Source organism: Emys orbicularis, chromosome 8 (genome assembly GCF_028017835.1).
Source record: "Emys orbicularis isolate rEmyOrb1 chromosome 8, rEmyOrb1.hap1, whole genome shotgun sequence".
In the NCBI taxonomy this organism is placed as follows: domain Eukaryota; kingdom Metazoa; phylum Chordata; order Testudines; family Emydidae; genus Emys; species Emys orbicularis.
The window spans coordinates 84,983,718-85,004,578 of record NC_088690.1 but is presented as its reverse complement, the minus strand read 5'-3'; the positions used below and the strand labels follow the sequence as shown (position 1 = coordinate 85,004,578).

Genomic DNA, 20,861 nt, shown 5'->3' with positions numbered 1-20,861 from the left:
TACAGGACATACATGTATACACTGGAAGGCTTTCTGAGTTGGCATTCAAACAATGCCTAGAGCCCCATTGCACTTAAAGGAAAAGACAAATTCCTGTCAATATGCAGGCTGCCAGTGGTTGCAGTTAGCCATGCTGAGTGTGGCTGAATACTAGATGGTCTTTTTCTTTCCCTGTTAGTCACACATTCATGGGTGCTTCTCAGACATACATAAAACTTTTTTTTCACTTTTACTTTTCTCCCATTGTGTCATGATCTGTGTTGCTGACCACCCTATATTATATCCCTTCATGCAGTCTTAACTAGTTCTTCGAATACATTCCTTGAGCTTTTTGGGGCTCTCCTGATTTACTTATTTTACTTTTAATTAGTTTGTCCCCTAATGCAATTGTCTGCAGTTGTCATCTTACAAACATTAGTGTCATTAAGACAATTTCATAACTTACTGGGCTTTCCAAGCCCCCTCAGCAATGCAATCATTTTTATGGCAATCTGCGCAAACTCCATAGCTTCCTTTGACTATATGGCATCATTCTAGCAGTTCAGTCCAACAGAAAGATCATCCTCCATAGGAGAAAGCACTTGTCAGGCATGTTGCACATGGTTATGCAGTTTCTGTCTTACTTGGCATGTTTCTGCAGTAGTCTGCAAACTGGGTAATTTGCAGAGGCTGGGGGTAGGGGAATAAAACACTTGAAAAAGATGTGAGTCCCTCTCCCTGGGAGATTGTTTTGAAAATACCTATCATTTTGTCCAGTCTTGTGCATTGCAAAGTGTGGGGGGGAAATAGAGGGGAGGCGGCAGGGGAGAGAGTACTCTGCAAAATTATCTTGAAATCAGAGACAAAAGTTCTCCTTGATAAGGGATGGTTTAGCTTCCACAGGGTGGGTTGACCTACATCAGAAACAGAGAAATCCACATTTCCTTTCATTTGAAAACTGACATGAGTGAAACAAACTCATGAGCATATACCATCACTGTCAACCTATGAACACAATTGTGGGCAGCAAGGGATTATGTGTCAGACTGGTTTGTAGAAGACTAGAGTTCCAAAGAGGAATGTGTCTCTCTATCTGTAGAATAACTTTTGGTCCTGTAGAATCACAATTAATGGGATGGGCTTAGGCCTTCTAAAGAGGTTACTCGCATAAAAGGTTAATGTATAAAGAAGTAGAAGCATAGCTGCCTGGTTAACTTTCAGCAGCCATATATAGGGCAGCTGGGTTCATAATCCATTTATTGGGTTTTGTGCACCTTGTTCTGAAGTTTCTTATCCTGGCTGCTGTTGGGAGGTGGGTATGGCAACCCACAGGTCACTCACCTGATCTGGTGTGGCAATGTCCCTATGTATGAGTAAAAAACTTTCACTTGCAGTATTTTATTCAGCCTAATAGGTAGTACAGGGATAATTATGTATCTCCTGTAATAAACCTCAAATTAGCAACAGGCTTAGCTTGTTATATAAAGAAAAGTTTTTTGAAACCATGTTAATTATTGAACTTGACAGTTAAGATGTAATAGCTGTCTGTGTGAGCAATTATACAAATGGGAAACCATATACTGCAAGTTCAATATTTTAATCACGGATGTAACTTGGAAATGATGGATGATTAAATATATTTATCTTTGGTATTTAGGCTGCTGTAAGATAAAACAAAGCTTCACTGGATGGTTTATTACTTTATAATCTGTCATTTCTTATTATTTATGAACTTATATTAGACAATCCATTGACCCTGGAGAATTGAGGAATGGTTTATAACTTCACATGAATAAAGCAAATGGTCAGATGGCAGAGAAGCGTTGGTGGTCGCTTAACCATTATCCTGACTGGAGAATGATGAACACAATAAGTCCAGTAAGCAGAAGGAGGAAGCAGGTGTTTAAATAGGAATATTGGTGGAAAGGGGAAACAATTAAGAACCAGTTTTGTGTCATTTCCTGGTATACTGAAGGAGAAGTATTTTAAAGAGCAAATAACCAAAGACATAAAAATAGATAACAAGGAATTCTTTCAGAAGCAGGAATCCTAAGTGAAGGTTTGGTGAATCCACTAGACTAAGGGCTTGACTACACTACCACTGAAGTCAATGTAACTTACGTCGCTCAGAGGTGTGCAAAACCCACACGCTGAGCAACGCAAGTTACATTGACCTACGCTCTGTCTACACCAGTGCTATGTCGATGGGAGATGCACTCCTGCTGACATAGCTTCCACCTCTCACTGAGGTGGATGGAGTGTGGTAGTGTAGACTTGCCCTTAGAGAGTAAATGCAACTCTTAAGGATGAGAAGGAATTGCAGAGAAGCCAAATGATTTTTTTTCTATCAGCTTTCTCTGGAAGGGAAGCTGGGAAGATACCAACCTCAGACCTTGTCTCTCTGTGTAAAAAAGGTGGCATTGTTAGAATTAAAGATGTAAAAAGGGAAGGTGTTGGAATAAGCTAAAGAACAAGTCACCAGAACTAGATGGTATACAGCCAAAATTTCTGAAGGAACTTAAGAATGAAGTATCTGAGATGCTCATACAAACATGCAATACCGTTCAGTACTAGGACTGTTGTTTCTTTTAAGTTATTAACTAATGATCTGGAAAAGGAAATTAACAGTCGAGTCAAAAATTGCACATGACACAAAGCTATGTAAGTTTGTCAAGATTAGATAAGACTGGGAAGTACTGAGACTTATCAAAGCTGGGTGAATGGACATTGTAGTGATAAATGAAATGTAGAGTTGACCCATACAAAGTAAAGCACATTGGAAGGAATAACTTGAACCACTCAGACATTTTATGGGTTCTAAATTAACTGTGTCCTTTTAGGAAAAAGACCTGGGCATCCTTGTGGGTAGCTAAATGAAAACCTCTGATATATAGAATCAAATAGATGGAGTTCACAGACAGATGAAAACAATTATTAATGTTGAGTGAGGGAAGATTGAAAAGATTGGCACTGTTTAGTTTAGAGAGGAAACAAATAAGAGGGGTTGGGATAGAAGTGTACAAATAATAAGTGGTATAGAGGAGTAAATTAGGCACTCCTATTTGCTTTTTCTTACAAAACAGGAACAAAGGGAAATTGAATGAAATCAAAAGGCAACACATTTAAAGCTGTGAAAAATAAATATATTTTACACAATGCCCAATTAACCTTTGGAATTTATTGCCACAATAGATTATTAAGGCCAGCTCAAGAGTTTAGCAGGATTCAAAAAAGAATTAGATATTTATATATATCATGAGAATATCCACAGATTAGCCAGGATTTAAAAAAAAAAAAACCTTTTTCAGAAGGGATATAAACACTGATGCTTCAGGGCATTAGCCAGCTGCTAACTGACAGGCTCGGAGAAAATGTCCTTTATCAGCAGGTTATTCTACAGGTGTCCATTATGGGCTTTCCTGCACCTTCCTCCACCAACCCCAAAAGTTATTCTGAGCCCTGCTACCGTGGAAGTGAGGACCATAGGATGCAGGATCACCACGTTCAAATTGGGACATCCTGAAAATATTGGCCTGGGTGGCAAAACCCAGTTACATCACAAGCAACGTAATTCAGGCTGTGTCAAAAAGAAAGCATATTCCACTCATACCGTTGTTGTTGGAGATCTTCGCCTCATAGTAGGGATGGGATGAAAGCATTTGTTGTGTTTAAATTAGTTTTTAGCTCTTTAGAACCACACTAAACTAAAAAAATAAATAATAGAAAGTCACCTTGTCTTTTTTTTTTTTTTTTTTTTGCAATACAGTAATTCCTGCCAAATATAAAATACTATGTTTCAAGTAAGCCTCTAAACTGCTCTGACTTCTGCCAATCTGACTTTGAGCTTGAAAGAACATCTGGCCATCAACATGTCAGTATGTTAAAAGTGTGGTAATTTTAGGTACTTACAGTTTTCTTTGAAAACAATAGAAGTATTATTTTCTATGGAAACTAAAAGCCTACAATGTGTTTAAAGTTGCTCCACTTGAAAATTGATATGTTGAGACTCATACTGATGAATCTTAGAGTGCTGCTGCAATTTTGTCTACTCCCATCATGCGAAACAGAGCAGGACTTGGGAAAAGAAAAAGAAAATGACAGAAATGATGAGAATACTACACTTGTATAGCATCATTAGTGTGTACACAGCATAGGAAAAATATTAGCTCTCATTCACTCTTCAGTGTTACTTGACTATAAAGGCAGCTGGGATTTAAGGTAAACTTATGTTCCCTGTGTAGGCTTCAAATGTTGTATTCACCTTTGTTTTATGTGAAGGGAATCCTGTTGTTTGAGGAACAGACCTACCAAAGGCTCTGGCTTGTTAATTAAGCAAATATAAGATTCTTCTTCCCCCAGCATATGTTTAAACTCATACTTCAAAATAAATAAGAGTGCTGCAGCACACAAATAGGCTCTGAACGTTCTTAATGTTAGAGAGTAGAATAGCTTTTTGTGCAATAGTTAATGGTAGTTTTATTCCTTTTCCTTATATGCAAAGGCATTCATTTTTGTGTAGGTCAAAGAACCAACTTTGGTGGTTCAGATAAAATGGACCCTAAACGTAAGGGTCTTAAGACCTCCTGAGCTTATCTTTACTAACAATGCCATATTTATCATATATGTGCATAAACCAAAGTTACACAGAGATATGAATGCATTGGATGCCAATATCAAGCTGGATTATCTTCTTGGCATCAATTAGTAAAGTGAGTGCAAACTTGTCTGTTCAGGAGGAGTTTCTTGTTCATTGATATTTGCAGTTTCTTCCATTCATAAATAACACTCGCGAACTGTAAAAGGTTTCAGTAAAGACATAGCTGGAGGCAATATAAACCACACATACGTCTTGTGTGAGGAATTCCTGGTTCCCTGGAACTTAGATAACTAGCTAAGTGAAGCTGGAAAGGAGTTGTGTTTGGTGGGCCTCTGCCTTTTGGCATCCGCATTACAAAGTGTGTAGCTGAATTTAGTTGAAGTTCAAGGGGACTGAGCCAATTAAGGTAGAAATCTGAGAGTCCTTTGGCTCTGTGTCTGTAGATCAGGGTAAGCCAAGAAAAAGAGCCAGACCTGGCACCTATGGTAACCTTATGTATCACTTTATTTCTAATTTGTTTTTGGCTTGGAAAGCCAGTTCACATTGGCTTTCTGTCTTGTCCAGATTTAGTTGAAACCGGGTACATTGAGCACTTTGGACACTGGTACAGCAAGTTTGGAGTCTGATCCAGTAAGAGGCTGAGAATATCTGGCAAGGTGCCAAGCACCATCCTCAACTCCCACTGAATGTGCTCTGCATCTTGCTGAATATGCTCAGCATCTTGCAAGATTAGTCCCTCATTGCAGAAGCTTCTGATTAGCATACTCAGCTATTTTTTTCCCTTTGGAAGAGCTGAACAGTAAATACACTAAAGTGTTAATGTGGTTGTTCAGTACAAAAAGACAATCCGCATTTATCCTGCCATGGATGTCAGCTGAGGATAACAACCAACATAGAGGCAGAAGACCTCTGTGCAGAAGGCCCTGGGTTTGGGTGCATTTCCCAACATCCATAGAGATCTAAGATCTATGATTTTTAGAGTCATCCCCCCTGCTCATTCTATGAATTGTAGGGGGCTACCTCCACACTCCTGAAAGAAGAAGTGGATGGAAGATCTGCAAGTCAAAATACAGAGTTTCCAGTCCTCATGTTGGAAAGACCAACTCATCTAGAGGGAGCTTTGGGCCAGTGATACTGCAAGAAATTGAAGAAGCTTCTCAGGAAGAGCATGCTGCAGCAACCCTTTGCTTCCAGTTTTCATGTTTTTGGCATTATGCCTTCTTCTGGAGTTGTTAGTGCACGTCTTTCCCCTGTGGTTCCTTTTCCATTGTGTTGTGTCACTGATGGGAAGATATTTTGCAAATATGCTCTCCCTAGGGCTGACTGTCTTCATAAAAATGTGCATATTACCCTCCATTTATGACTACAGTCATGATACAATTCTGTCAGTTTGCTTTCATAGATTATACCAGAAGCCTTTTTGGAGACATGTAAATGAAATTTGGGTTAGACTCAGTTCTATTCCATGAGGAAAGTATGGTACATACTGTGTTTTGGCACAGTATTTTTAATATAGACCTCAATGAAAAATAGAAGATAGCTTTCCGGCCCAGATTTTGTTCCCAGTGTAGCCTGAGCATCCAGGCTATCCAGTAGGATTGCCTCCAGATCTGGCAGGGGAAAGAATTCTCCTCCCCAGCTGATGCTTTACAGATACTGCTCCAGCCAGGGAGCAGGAGTGGTTCTTCATAGAAGTGCAACTACCTGCCAGAGCCTCAAATTCCTGCATCAGCAATAGTAAAAGGTGGAAGTAAATAGTAATAGCAATAGTAGAAGGTAGTATACCACCAATGCTAGAATACATTACAGTACAGGGTAACCAGGTAGAGAGCTGGACTAAAGAAAACTGGGCATTATTCAAAATGGAAGGGGGTGTGTGTGTGTGTAATTTAAAATTGTGGTGAATTTGGTACTCGTGAATGGTATGGCATACTGAGATTACTCTCTTTGATCCCAGAAAAGGGATGTCATGAGTGACAGCAGTGCAAGCTTTCCATAATAGGGACCACGTCTGGGTGACAGGGTAGTTTTATCTGCATGCCTATTCAGTTCTTGGCCTCTCTGCTGAAGGTTTTTGTGAAGCAGACACCTGTCAACTAGGAACTAGACTGAGAGCAACTCATTTCACATAGGTCACCAGACAACCCTCAGATGCTAAATACTTAAAATTGAAAACCCTTTCCTCTCACCTCACTCCTCCCCAATCTAAACAAGCTTACTCTGAACCCTCGACTAGAAGCAAACAGTAATGAATGCTTTTTATTCATAGCAGTTTACATTTTTTAGCCACATACTAGAGATCGCAACACAGGGCCATCTTCAAACTGTTCCTCATCAAATCCTTTTCACTGCTTCTGGTGATGTTGAAATATAACCTCTTCAGCTAGAGAAAGAGCCATCCTTACCCATCATGAAGCCATAGTAACATAATGTTAGTCATTTTTCCCGTTATGGTACTAGCCATAGGTATTTTTATTTGACACTTACATTAATTACCATAACAATAATGTTCAATATGCTATAACAGAGTATAGTACAATGATGAATATAGTCTTATAAGGAAATAGTGGTTAACATGGTATTACAATGGTACAATTTCTTCATATTTCTGTTCAAAAATGCAACAGTGGCTTCACTAGTAGTGCTCACTTTCTTTTCATTACAGCTACCCTGTCACTTCACGTAATGGACCACATTCACTCTGCTACTGGAGGTGGAAGAAAACATCATGGTTTTAAAGCCACTGTGGGCCAGACTCTAGTCTCATTTACACCAGTGTTAATACAAAGTAGTTTACCTTACTTCAACGGTGTGAGTCCAGATATACACTGGAGTGTCAGAGATCAGAACCCTGATCTGTGGTGCAACAGTGGCAGAACACTATGTGGTTTGCTTTGAGGAATTTCACAAGTGCAGAAGCAGATGAAAACTCCCAGTAATTAAGGGGAAGCAAAAATATTTTGAAAACCTTACACTAGTTTAATATGACATGCTTAATATTGTAGCCCAGGATTCTGACCCGAGACCACCGCTGGGGAAGGGTGAGTTTCTGGCCCATTGAACATTGAGTTTTCCTAATATAGTGCTAGACCAGAAACACCTGTGTTAAATAACTTTGTGGTAATTCACTCTGAAAAGTCAGTGTTCAATAGCCCTCAAAATTTCTCATTTCTTGCCTGTGGAGAGATGGTCTAGGGGTTGAACAGTGGCTGCAGCATAAAAGCATATAGGGGACAGAGGCTTAAGACTTCAGGATTAATTTACACTGTATGCAAGCTATAACTGCTGCGTTGTTTATTTGTGTGAATTTTGCTATATATTTCTTTAGTACATTTAGGCCCCAATTCAGCTAAACATTTCAGCATATAATTAACTTTAAGCACACCTTACTTAGCAAATTTTCAAGAGGCTGAATAGATTTTAAAACCTCTGCTAATGTATCCACTCTATAATACCACAAATACACAGGGACAGAATTAGCAAAGGAGGCAAGCAGTTATGCAAGTAAATGCTGGGAAGTCAAAGTATAAGGGTAAGAATAAAACATAGGATGTGAAAATAATAATTACAAAGGGTAACAGGCAACAGAAATTATGGAGTAATGTACTTTGAACAGTGGGAAGAGAAGTGACACATTAGCATATGAAATGACAGCAAACTTTATACACATTCCTCAGTAAGCCCAAATATGTCTAAACAACCGTATTAAAAACAGTAATCAGGAGTTAGTTTCATCTTCTGTTTCTTCAGGCTTTGTGTCAGTACCTGTGTTGCATCATCATATTTTCAGTCACCTGATTATGTCCTATTTAGGTGTCAGATGGTCAGGATTATCTATCCATCTATCCACCCATCCATTCGTCCATCTGTCCGTCCAATAGTTAAGTCCCTGGCTTTGGCTTTCACAGATTGATAGTGTGAGTACCATCATATCAATAATGCTTTCTACGACAAGATTAAATTGTAGTTATAGTTTCAAAAAATGGTACCGTCTATCTCAATCTTTCTGGTTTCTGGGCCAAATTCTACAGTCCAAATGCCCACTGATTCAAGGGCGTTTTGCCTGAAGAATGATGGAAGGCCTATCACGTGCCATTTTTAAAGAGATAATGGTAAGTGTGTGTGCCTTTCACTGAGATGAACTGGAACTGTATGTTTGGATCCGAGAGCAGAATTTAACCTTGTGTGCCTATAAGACAAACCTGCTTTTTTTTTAAAATCTTTTTACCAGAGCAAATTATTTCTACTTTAGCCCTGCATAACTAATACAGCTGGGGAAGAATGAGTTGGCATTCTATTCTAATTCACGCATCATCGCTGACACCAGAATCTTTATTTTTTGAGAGGTTGTAAGAGGAAAGAACTACTTGAATTAAAGAGGCAGGACTAAGTGTGTAGCATTGATGGTTAAAAAAATCATGTTTTGACTTATGTGCTGAGCAGATTTGATAACAAGATAATAAATATTGAGCCCCACAGTGTGATAATTACAGTCGCTATCCTGACTATAACCACTCTTTTAATTAGTGCATGTGTTGGGGGGGAATTAAGCTAATGTAGTACTTGAATGGCAAAGGAACTTACATTCAATCATATGTTGATCTTGCTGAACCTTACCTAAAACTTTGAATATGCTTTGTTGTTTGTTTTTTGCCTTCTTTGGGGATCCCCAGATTTATCCTGCTGCATCAGGTTTAATTTTTTAAAGGTAATATACATAATGCATAACAGTGCATCAGTTAATTTAATTTTAAGCTTTTCTTAATTTACTGGTTGGTTGATTCTTCCAACATTTTTTTTCGGGGTCCTTTTTGAGGAAAGTCATGGGATAGAAAATGCTTTAAAGTCCTTGTGCCAGCAAAGTATAGTGGTGGGATAGGTTTCCATTTGCCTGATGAGAACACATGCTTGCACTGTTTGCTGGATATTTTATTTGCCTCACAGAAATTGTCTTGGATTAGACAGAACTTTTTGAAAGGTCAGTTGGCCCATTCCTGATATACACACTGTATTTGTGTGCTAATGGGTTGTTTTGCTGTAAGTGGTAAGTTGAATGGACATAGCTGAAATGTTTTACTTTAATTTGAACTGGAAGGGGGGAAATATTATTTGTAACAAGAAGGAAGGTTATGGTGGGGTGAAAAACTTACCCAGTTTGCAAAGTGAACTTTTGAAAAAGAATGGCCTCTAACTTCACCAGGAAAACAAAAGGAAAGGCCTTTTGCTCACAAAAGTTGTTAGAATCTGAATTATTCAGTTACATGCACCTGTATACATACTTATACTTACATTAAAACAAAAGACCAGGAATCGTCAGAGCATGGGAATGTCCTGGCCAAACCGCCTGACACAGAGATGCAGGTGGAATTGGACCCTTTGCTGTCAGGATACTTGCCAGCTTTAGGGTAGCTTTTCATCATCAGAGAATCACAAAGCTGCCTTAATACTTCAGAAGCTCTTGCACTTCAATTATAATGATCATATGCCATGATACAAGCAGAAGTAAAGAGCCCGGGAAAGCTAAACTTATAACTCAAGATTGTCCAAACCAGGGGCAGACTTTATTTCCTCTGCTGAGTGTTGTTATACTTTTCTCCAGTTTAATTCCAGGAGAATTTGAATGACCACAGCCAAGGCCAGTCCTGCAATGGACCAACACACTGTTTCTGAAAGGTTTCAGAGTAGCAGCCGTGTTAGTCTGTATCCGTAAAAAGAACAGGAGTACTTGTGGCACCTTAGAGACTAACAAATTTATTAGAGCATAAGCTTTCGTGGGCTACAACCCACTTCTTCTGATGCATATAGAGTGAAACATATATTGAGGATATATATATATATATATATATATATATATATATATATACACACACACACACACACATACAGAGAGCATGAACAGGTGGGAGTTGTCTTACCAACTAACAGGTGGGAGTTGTCTTACCAACTCTGAGAGGCCAATTAAGTAAGAGAAAAAAACTTTTGAAGTGATAATCAAGATAGCTCAGTACAGACAGTTTGATAAGAAGTGTGAGAATACTTACAAGGGGAGATAGATTCAATGTTTGTAATGGCTCAGCCATTCCCAGTCCTTATTCAATCCTGAGTTGATTGTGTCTAGTTTGCATATCAATTCCAGCTCAGCAGTCTCTCGTTGGAGTCTGTTTTTGAAGTTTTTCTGTTGTAAGATAGCCACCCACTCAAAAACCAGTGGGAGAACACTTTAACCTGTCTGGTCATTCAATGACAGACCAAACATTGAATCTATCTCCCCTTGTATGTATTCTCACACTTCTTATCAAACTGTCTGTACTGAGCTATCTTGATTATCACTTCAAAAGTTTTTTTTCTCTTACTTAATTGGCCTCTCAGAGTTGGTAAGACAACTCCCACCTGTTAGTTGGTAAGACAACTCCCACCTGTTCATGCTCTCTGTATGTGTGTATATATATCTCCTCAATATATGTTTCACTCTATATGCATCCGAAGAAGTGGGTTGTAGCCCACGAAAGCTTATGCTCTAATAAATTTGTTAGTCTCTAAGGTGCCACAAGTACTCCTGTTCTTTTTACTGTTTCTGAAATCACCCTGGAGTTGAACTGGATTTGTGACAATAATGTGTTTCTGCTGCTGAAGAAGGAGAGGATAACATGGTTATCTCACTTACAGTATATTGTTGCTGGAGGATTTCTATTTTAATATGACTGATAAGTCATACAAAAGAAAGAAAGTGATTTTAAATATGGAGCTGAGTAGATAAATAGACACCAGAGAAAGAGCTTGAGAAAGCTAAGGGACAGTTTAGCTATCTTTCCCTGAAATGGGAATTATGTGCATTTATCTGAGAGCAGAGCAGAATTGGGCCCTAAAAGTGAGAACTCTAGTAAAATACACAGAGAATCCTGGTAAAACTCTGTCACAGGGTAAGGAAAAGCATAAAAGAAGAGAGGGGGCCTAATTTCTGCCCATTAGTTTTATTGAGCCAAGTCTCTTTGTTGTTGTTTTTATCTGAATGTGTACACTTACCATCAGTTCCTTACCCCTTTTGTAATAACTGGAGAGACCATTCATCCTGGAGTATGTATCCATAACTTGATGAGACTCGTGGAAAAAGAACTGCTAGTGGGTTCTGCCCATTCTGAAAAAACGTAAGGACTCTGAGCTTTAGCTTATGCCCAAATACATTTGTTAGTCTCTAAGGTGCCACAAGGACTCCTCATTGCTTTTGCTGATACAGACTAACACGGCTACCACTCTGAAACCAGGGACTCTGAGATTATTCTTAATCTTGCATGGGGCATTAGTAACTAATTTTTTACCCTTTTTTGGATCCCTTTAACTCTTGACCTAATGATTTTGTCTATATAGTCTGACTTTATTTCTTTAGTTAACATTCTTAACATTCTTAAGTTAATTCACCTTAGAACTCAGTGAAGTTCTTTTACCTGGATCAGGCCTTTGGATTCAGTCCAGTAAAAGTATCTGGGCCCTTGTCAAAAGACAAATTTTTACTAAATATTTCCAAAAATCCTAAAATAAACAATAGGAAAAATAGTGATTTAAAAACTAATTCCAAATACTAACCAGGCCTGGCTGTCTAGATGAAGAATAAGTTTCAATAAATGGGAGACAGACGCAAGGCATTTCAGTATGAAGAGAAGTGAGGATGCAGAAATAGAAATGGGTTTTTCATTACATAAGTGATTATGCTTAGGCCAGAAATCCCGAATATTCTGAGGACCGCAGCTGCACTTTCTGCCCTCCATAGTAGTAGCCAGTAATAGTATAACAATGATGTGGTGCCAGAAACAGTTATTTGTTTTCAGAAATAGATGAAATATTGGTTTTCTCTGCTTTAGCCAGTAAAATGCATGTTTACTCCATGGCGTATCTTAAATTTCTACCTTTTTTGCAGCAAATGAGCTGCAAATTAATATACACTCCATCTGAGTGCTCCCTGAATGTGCACACACAGTGATGTGTGCTCTCTTTGCCACTTGTTCTCCCCACCTCTGTCACCTCTTTGTCAGTTCTGGGTATCAGTATTGATAGCCTGTCCTGGATCGTTCCGATTGGCTGAACTTCATTGATCAAGCTCTACCCAGCAGCCAAGGAACTGTGTTAGTAATACTGAAAGCAGGAAATCAGAGAGCATTTAAGAAAATAGCAAGAGCATCGTTAAATTTTATCTTGCTGTCTGATTAGGTTCCTGTCATGTGATCAGCAGTACTTACTGTCACATTAACAGAGAGACTGGAAATAGTGCTGGTGTTCCAAAAAAAGAAGTACTTTATTTAAAGGCTGTATTCAAACTCATCAGTGTGTACTTTTAAAGGGAAATCATTGAGGATAAAGGGTCTCAAATTTGACCTACTCTTTATACATTATTCTCTGGATCCCTGACAGATGTGTTGTCATTATTCTTTAAAAAAAGAAGAAGACGGCAACCTGTAACAATCTTTAATATATATAATTCTAACCCTTCATGGAACAAATGTGTAAAATGCTATTTCTCCTCACCCCACCTCACCAGACACACACACACACACACACACACACACACACACACACACACACACACACACACACACACACACAAAGTCTGCATAACTTTCTTCTTCATTATAAAAGTGCCACTGTGTGAAAACAGGTGTGTCCACTTTACCTTCTACCTCTGTATTTCTCCCCCATTATAAGGTAATGTCTTAAAAGGTTATCTGATCATAAGGTGAGTGTTTATCAATTCATCACTCACCCTTTCTCCCTTAATTAACTGTAAGGACAATTGTAAACATCCAGAATATTAAGCTCTGGATAATTGTGTCTTAAAAAGAGTGGCTTATTTACTGATGCAACATTTTGTACTCCATTCCTTTAGAAAGAATTTTTAATATAATGGAATCTTCTTATAATAAAGTAGAACTAGATGAATACTGGATAAATTGCAAATAATTGGAAATACTAGTGCTTTGGTTTGATCTGACCATATTTGATGCCCTTAGCATTTGGAAATTAACAAAGCTTTGAAACTGGTCTCCATGATTTGATCAAATGCATGTACTCAAGGTAGATTGCATCTATCCCACCCACTACAAATCTTGAGTAGCCAATTTTGAAGCTCAGATACCATTCTGAATCATGTGGGAGAGTGGAAGTTATTTATAGTGCAATAAAAAAGTATGTTACTGTAACTAGAGTCTCTCCTAGCTTACCTAGCCCTTCCCTTCTCAGGGTTTTTGAGGTTTTAGCTCTCCTTTGACCCCATATTCAGCTTTGGGAAGAGTACAGTAAAGCATTCTGACCTGGATGGAGCCAGTTTAGGGGGCATTCCTTAATAAAGAGCTTTTCCATGGTATCCTCCAGGACACTTATATTTGATATTGTTTTATCTCCTGTTGGTTTCTTCTCTAATAGCCTCCTTTAATTTAACTCCTGGCAGTCAGACAGGTTAACATCAAACAGATAACCTGAGGGGCATATGATATTTTTAAAAATTAATACACATAACTATCTCATTCTCCACAGTAATCCTTTGGTCTTTAAATGTGATCAATGAAGATTGCACACGACAATCCTCAAGGAAGATATTTGCTGATTTGGTCAGGTGGCAGAAGGCAGGTTTTGAAGTTATGATTCTTGTACATAGTCATTGTTTGAACAAGTCTAAAGTATAATGTTTAAGATTGTGTGTACTTGAAACTAAAACTGAAGGATTATAACTGTGCTGAAGATAAGGAGAAATAAGGCTTTCTTTACATTCTTTTGTGAAAGAAGCTATACATTTAAACACAATCTTTTCCTCTCCTGCCAAAGGAGAACACGCATCACAGGGGGTCTCCCCCCACACTGAGGCAATAACTGCAGGCACTCGTTCGTTAGTCTGTGTGGGATTGCAGGACTTTCACCCACCTCTTCCTAATGGGACATCATTGAATCAGGGCTCCCAACAGTCCTGGGTTTCATGGGACTGTCCCATTTTGACCCCCAGGCCTCCTGTCCCACTTGAAGTGAACATTTCCTGCATTCAGGGCCCACTGCGGAGAGGAGGAGAAGGGTAATTTGCCTGGGCACACCATTTGGAAGGGCCTCCAAACCTCGAGTGCCACTCGAGTGAAGTAGCAACCTGGAGCATGCAGTCATAACATCAATCAAATATGGCCTGTCTGCCTTTTCGTTTCCAAGGGGCCAAACCTGAATGGTCCTGCTTGAGCCACTTGAAATGTTTAGTAAATACAGTTTGACCTTCCTTCCAGAATTGGATATGCGCTACTCTCCCTTTGAACAGTCTGCTACAAAGAAATTATGCTACCCTATTGGTATCGACTCTGGATGGGATGAGCAAGCCCTTTGAAATCTACCTGTAGTAGCAAGTGTGATCTCTGAGGTTATCAGCCCCTTTGCCAGTTCTGGAGGTGGAATTCTCAAAGTTAGTCATCAGCCTTGGCTTGCTGTAATAAATGACGTTGCTAGGCACTCTCTAGGGCAGTTGTAAGTTGAAGGATTATTGCTTCTTATGAAATGACATTTAAATTGAACTTTCTGATTAGGCTGGTAAGATAACTATGGTATTATCCTATAATAGCTTCACCAGTTTGAAGCCTTTCCTAAATATAAATACTGCTTTTTCTGAAGCTTGTTCTTGGGTGTCAAACATTTAAAGTGAAGGGGAGGTTTATAATAGTGCTTTGGCTCCAGATTATAAAAAGAGTAGACTTATAACTAAGGTTGAGATTCTGTCAAAGGTATTTTTAGTAAAAGTCAGGGACAGGTTGTGGGCAATAAACACAAATTCACGGAAGCCTGCAACCTGTCCCTGACTTTTACTAAAAATACCCTGTGGGGGGAGGACAAACAGAGTTCTGCAAGGGCTTGAGCTGCTCCAGCCCCAACTCTGCTTCTGCAGAAGGGGCTGAACACTGCTGCTCCAGCCCCAGCCGCTGCACCAGCGGGCCAAGGACTGCTGCTCCGGCAGCGGGCCCCTGGTCAGCTGTTCTGTGGCTCTGGGGCTGACTGTCAGTCAACTGTTCCAGCAGCCACTGTTCTGGCAGCCCCAGGGCTGACCGCAGTCGCTGTTCCAGCGGCCGCTGCTCCACAGCCCCGGAGCTGACCACTGGTCAGCTGTTCAGTGTCCTCCTCTCCCTCCCCCCGCCACTGCTCCGGTGGCCCCGGGACTGGCTGTTGGCCAGCTGTTCTGAGAGCCGCTGCTCCAGGCCTGGACACTGCTCCAGTGGCCTTGGGGCTGGTCACTGCCCACTGTTCTGGCAGGCCCAGGGCTGACCACCAGCCAGTCGTTATGGCAGCAGCTGCTCCAGGCCTGCCCCAGAACAAGTCACGGAGGTCCTGGAAAGTCATGGAATCCATTACCTCCATGACAAAATCGTATCCTTACTTATAACAGAGAAATATATACATTTCAGTAAGTCATTTATTGAATGTGTAATTAATTAAAATATGCAGATGTTTTCATGCATTTATCATTTCACATTTTTTATTCATATATATAGGGACATCATCAATTTAAAAATATTATTTCTGTCTGATTCTTTCTTTTGGTTTCTTTGTTTTTTTGCCTACTATTATTAAAAGTAGCACCTAAAATACTATAACTGACAGAGGCTAGAAAAAATATTTTTGTTTACTTTGTGCATTTGACAGCACTTTTCATTAGGCCCTGATCCTGAAAACTTTATGTATATGGTCAGATTTGAGCACTTTTTTGGGACTACTCACATGAGTAAAATTAGGTGATTGCTCAATTGAGGCTTTAATCAATTCCCCCTGTTGTTTATAGGAGTCCTTCAGAAGCAGGAGATTTTTTTTTTAATAGATTGTAAAACCACAATTGGCAGAGGGACTTGGGACTGATGTAATGATTGAGGGCTTGTCTACAGTGTGCATAAATCCATGCTAGAGGGGTATAAATTCTAGTGTACACTAGGTTGTCATCCATAAAGTAGCCCATACACACCATGCTGGTGTGCACAAAAAGTTCCCTAGTTAAGAATATAAGAATGTCCATACTGGGTCAGACCAAAGGTCCATCTAGCCCAGTATCCTGTATTCCAATAGTGGCCAATGCCAGGTGCCCTGGAGGGAATGAACAGAACAGGTGATCGAGTGATCCCTGTTGCCCATTCCCAGCTTCTGGCAAACAGAGGCTAGGGACACCATCCCTGCCCATCCTGGCTAATAGTCATTGATGGGCCTATCCTCCATGAACTTATCTAGTTCTTTTTAGAATCCTGTTATAGTCTTGGCCTTCACAACATCCCCTGGCAAGGAGTTCCACAGGTTGACTGTGCATTGTGTGAAAAAATACTTCCTTTTGTTTGTTTTAAACCTGCTGCCTATTAAGTTTGCACTAAAGTCCAGTTTCAAACAGTACTGCATTAATGTACACTAAGGCAGAAATTCTCAAACTGGGGGGCAGGCCCCCCTGGGGGGTGTGGAATGTATTCAGGGGAGAGGGGCGTGAGAAGCTTTATGAAAAAAAATGTGATGCTCGTGTTTTACCCACAGCAATGAATAACTAGCAAATCTGATTCCTCCAAACATATCAAGGCCACAGTTGAAGAGGTGCATTTGACTCTAGATGATGCTGTGCATTTTGATGGATTTCTGTTAAGCTTGCATAGCATTATACAAAGTTACTGTCATTTGTACATTAATCTGTTTGCTAGGACGGGGTGTGCACATTTAATTGTAAGCATCGACCACCATCAGTTTTGGTTTTGCTCTTATTACAATGTATTGTTGGCTCTGTTTGAATCAATACCTTGCTGTTTTTAATATTTAGTGAGAGTTGCATGTTGATTGTTTTTCATTGGTATATGTACTTGTGGGAGGCAGGGTGTAAATTACTACAAACAGAAAGAAGGGAGCACGGTCAAATAAGTTTGAGAACCACTGCACTAAGGAACTTTTAGCTAGCACCAGCAGCGTCCACACAGGCCAGTTAGTACATGACACTAGTGCATACCACTTTTTACCCCTCTAGTATGGATTAATTAATAGTGTAGAGAACCCTGAAACTACTTTTAATTCATACCAAAGGGGTAAAAATGTTGACATTTCTTTTAAATTATTACTCTAATAGAGTGATCGAATATAAATTTACATCTGATAATGAAATATAAAATTGTATTCTTCTAGAATAAGTACTGGCTGAGTAACTCAGCAAAACCATTCCGTACTATACGATTTCCTCTTGCCTCCTGTGTAGTACAAGTTGCAGTATGATACACATAAGATCCTTTATGTCAGCCTGTAGTGTAATATAAATGTAGAACCACTCCAGATCAGCAGAGAGTCCAGAACAGAGCTGTGTCAGAAATGGTCTTCACGTCCCATGAAAATTTTCAAGATACCAAAAAAATTCCTACTCCAAAATGGGATGAAAAGTTGAAATTTCAAAAATTTTCTGAAACCAAAAATCCAAAATAGAAATTGGTTCTAGTCAACTGAAATATTTTGTTGCAATAATTTTGACCTTTTTTAACCTTTTTGGAGTCCAACTTTACTAAAATTTCTGAATGAAAATTAATTTCAACTAAAAAAAACTCTAAAATTTTCTTATTTGAAAATGTCAAAATGGGATATTTTGACAATTTAAAAACTTTTTTCCAAAAGTGTTTTGAATCAAGAGATCCATTGACCAATTTCATTCACCAATGTGATGAACATTTTTGGTTCTGATAAATTGGCATTTTTTGGTGAAAAAATAGTTCGTTGAAATATTCCCACCAGCTCTAGTCTAGGGGAAGCTAGGTGTTCTGCCTTTCCTTATATATGTACTAAGAAGTCTTGTGAGAAGGATCAGTAGGGAGAAAACTTAAAAAGCAATGGATCAATTTGTCCGAGAATTATGAAACTGAGGAAGACCCCTGTAATGCTCTTCTAAAAGCAGCAGAAATAAAATAACGGACCTGTTCTTACAGTCCTTGCTTGGATAAAACTCCAATTGAATGCATTAGTGACATCTCCACTTTGAAAGCAAAGGGAATTTTGCCTGAGTAAGGACTGTAGGATTGGGCCCACACTTATTTATATTTTAGCACTTGCAGTCAAATGTCCAGCTTCAGCAGCAAATAAAAAAGAGCCACATGTCTTCCCTGATTTAGTGGCTAAGAGTTTGATAACCATCTCTCTCTGGTTAAGCTGAAATAAGTCGGGCCCCTGTCCTACAAAAGGAATCTGTCAGCGTGGACCTTTATGTCTTTGCAGAGTCCTATTGAAGTTCAAGGGACTCTGCTCAGGTGTCAGTGTTAGGGCTGGCAGAGCCCTCTATGGTGTCAGGACCTTAATTATGGCTTTTTTTTTTCTTTTGAATTGGATTTCCTTTAATTGTCTTTTTAAAAGTCTTGGCTACTTGGACGGTTTTTGGCTGGCACAGCTATTGATGGTGTCTTTACAGTACACATTATTGTATTTACTTACCTTGATTTATTAAAAAGGAAAGCACCTATCCAATAGCTCTAGGTATTTCTACAGTAATTAAGCATATTGCCACACAAAATCCAATACTGATGTGCTATATACTTCCAGTGCAATTTTTCTTTTTTCTAAACAAACAAACACACACACACACCACTGTATTCGGAAGGATGATAACATCCCAGGTTAAATGATTTTAATAAACAGTCTTTTCTTTTTCTCAGAGAAGTAACTGCGGTGATAGAAATTAAATATGGAACCGTGGTGCTCATGATTAGCCCTAGGGCATAGGAAGAAAAAGGTGAATTGATTTTTTTAAAATAAGCTACCATTTAACTAACATTAAAAAAAATACAGTTGGAGTGGTTGATAGGAAAGACAGAAGTTTTATTTGCCCATATAAAATTATTCATTCAAAGTCAGTGGGACTTAAGGACATGCTTAAAGTTAAGTCTGTGCTTAAGGGTTTTCCTGAATTAGGACCAATAATACGTAGCACTAATTTAGCTCTTTTCAGTTGTAGCTCTTAAGTGGTATACTAAGGACATGTCTCTATAGAGAGTTAGTGTTCAGCAAGCTGGATTATAAATCTACAGAACACTAACTGGCCAGGGGAACCCTGCTATCACACACTAAGATTTCCATATCTGCTTCAAAACAGCAGTAGGTCAAAGCACACTACGAAACTTTTAGTGTGTGGTAGCAGAGTCAACAGGGCCAGTTAGTGTGCACAGACTAGTGAACTGTGGAGTTACAGCTCTGCTTGCTGTGCACTAACTCTCCTTACAGACAAGTCCTTAAGTAAGTATAATCCAATTTTACAGATGAGGAAATTGAGTTTCAGTGATGTATAGGTATTTTCAAAATTGGCTACTGATTTTGAATGTTCCAGTTTTTGAGTGCCCACCTTGAGACTTACAGACCTGATTATTAGAAGTGCTAAGTATAGGGGGGAAAGTGGAACAATAGAAAGAGAGTGAGGTTTTAGGAAGTACTTCGTTTGGTATAACACCAAGTACATAGAACTGCAAACAGGAAATGAGATTGCTACTGGATAACCACAGGCTTCTCAGCATCTAACACTGGCCTCTCTGAAGGATTAATAAAGGTCTCTTTCCTGCAACATTGTCTGCCTACCACATTGCTTATTGCTAAGGCTACGTTTTAGTCACGGGCTCACTACCTGGCTCTGCTCCGTGCCTTCCCCTCTTCCCCCCCCCCCCCCCCAGCAGCAGCAGAGTTTGGGTGTGGGAGGGAACAGGAGTTGGGGCATGGGATGGGGTGAGGTGGACTCTGGGCGGTGCTTACCTGGGGGGCTCCCAGGAAGTGGCGACATCCCCCTCACTCACCTGCTAGGCGTAGGCGTGGCCAGGCAGCTCTGCGTGCTGCCTCTGCCCAGCGTGCTGGCTTCACTGCTCCCATTGGCCGGGAACCGTGACCAATGGGAGCTGCAGGGGTGGTGCCTGCAGGCAGAGGCAGCACGCAGAGCCGTCCAGAGTCCGGCTCACCCCATCCCATGCCCCAACCTCCTGCCTCCTCCCACACCCCAGCTCTGCTGCTGGGGTGGAGGGCACAGTGGCCTGAGACTGCCCCAGCTGCGGCCGGTGCAACTGGTTCGCTGCCCCTGAGCCAGGTGCAACGGCTGCTGCAGAAGTCATGGAGGACACAAAGTCATGGAATCCGTGACCTCCGTGACAAACTCGCAGCCTTACGTATTGCTAATGAAACAGCTAGGACACACAATGGGATTTCTAGTATAACTAACTCCAAATGTTCAAAAAGTGACCTCCCCCCCCCCCCCATAAAAATCATGAAACTAGTTTAAAAGCATAAGATTTTGTTTTAAATAATAGAT

At 39.8% G+C, this 20,861-nt stretch overlaps 1 protein-coding gene across 12 annotated transcripts in view; it reads left to right on the top strand.

Annotated features, from left to right (window-relative positions):
• Positions 1–20,861, top strand: part of TENM2 (teneurin transmembrane protein 2) — an 812,220-nt gene that overhangs the window by 575,744 nt on the left and 215,615 nt on the right. The window lies entirely within an intron of this gene.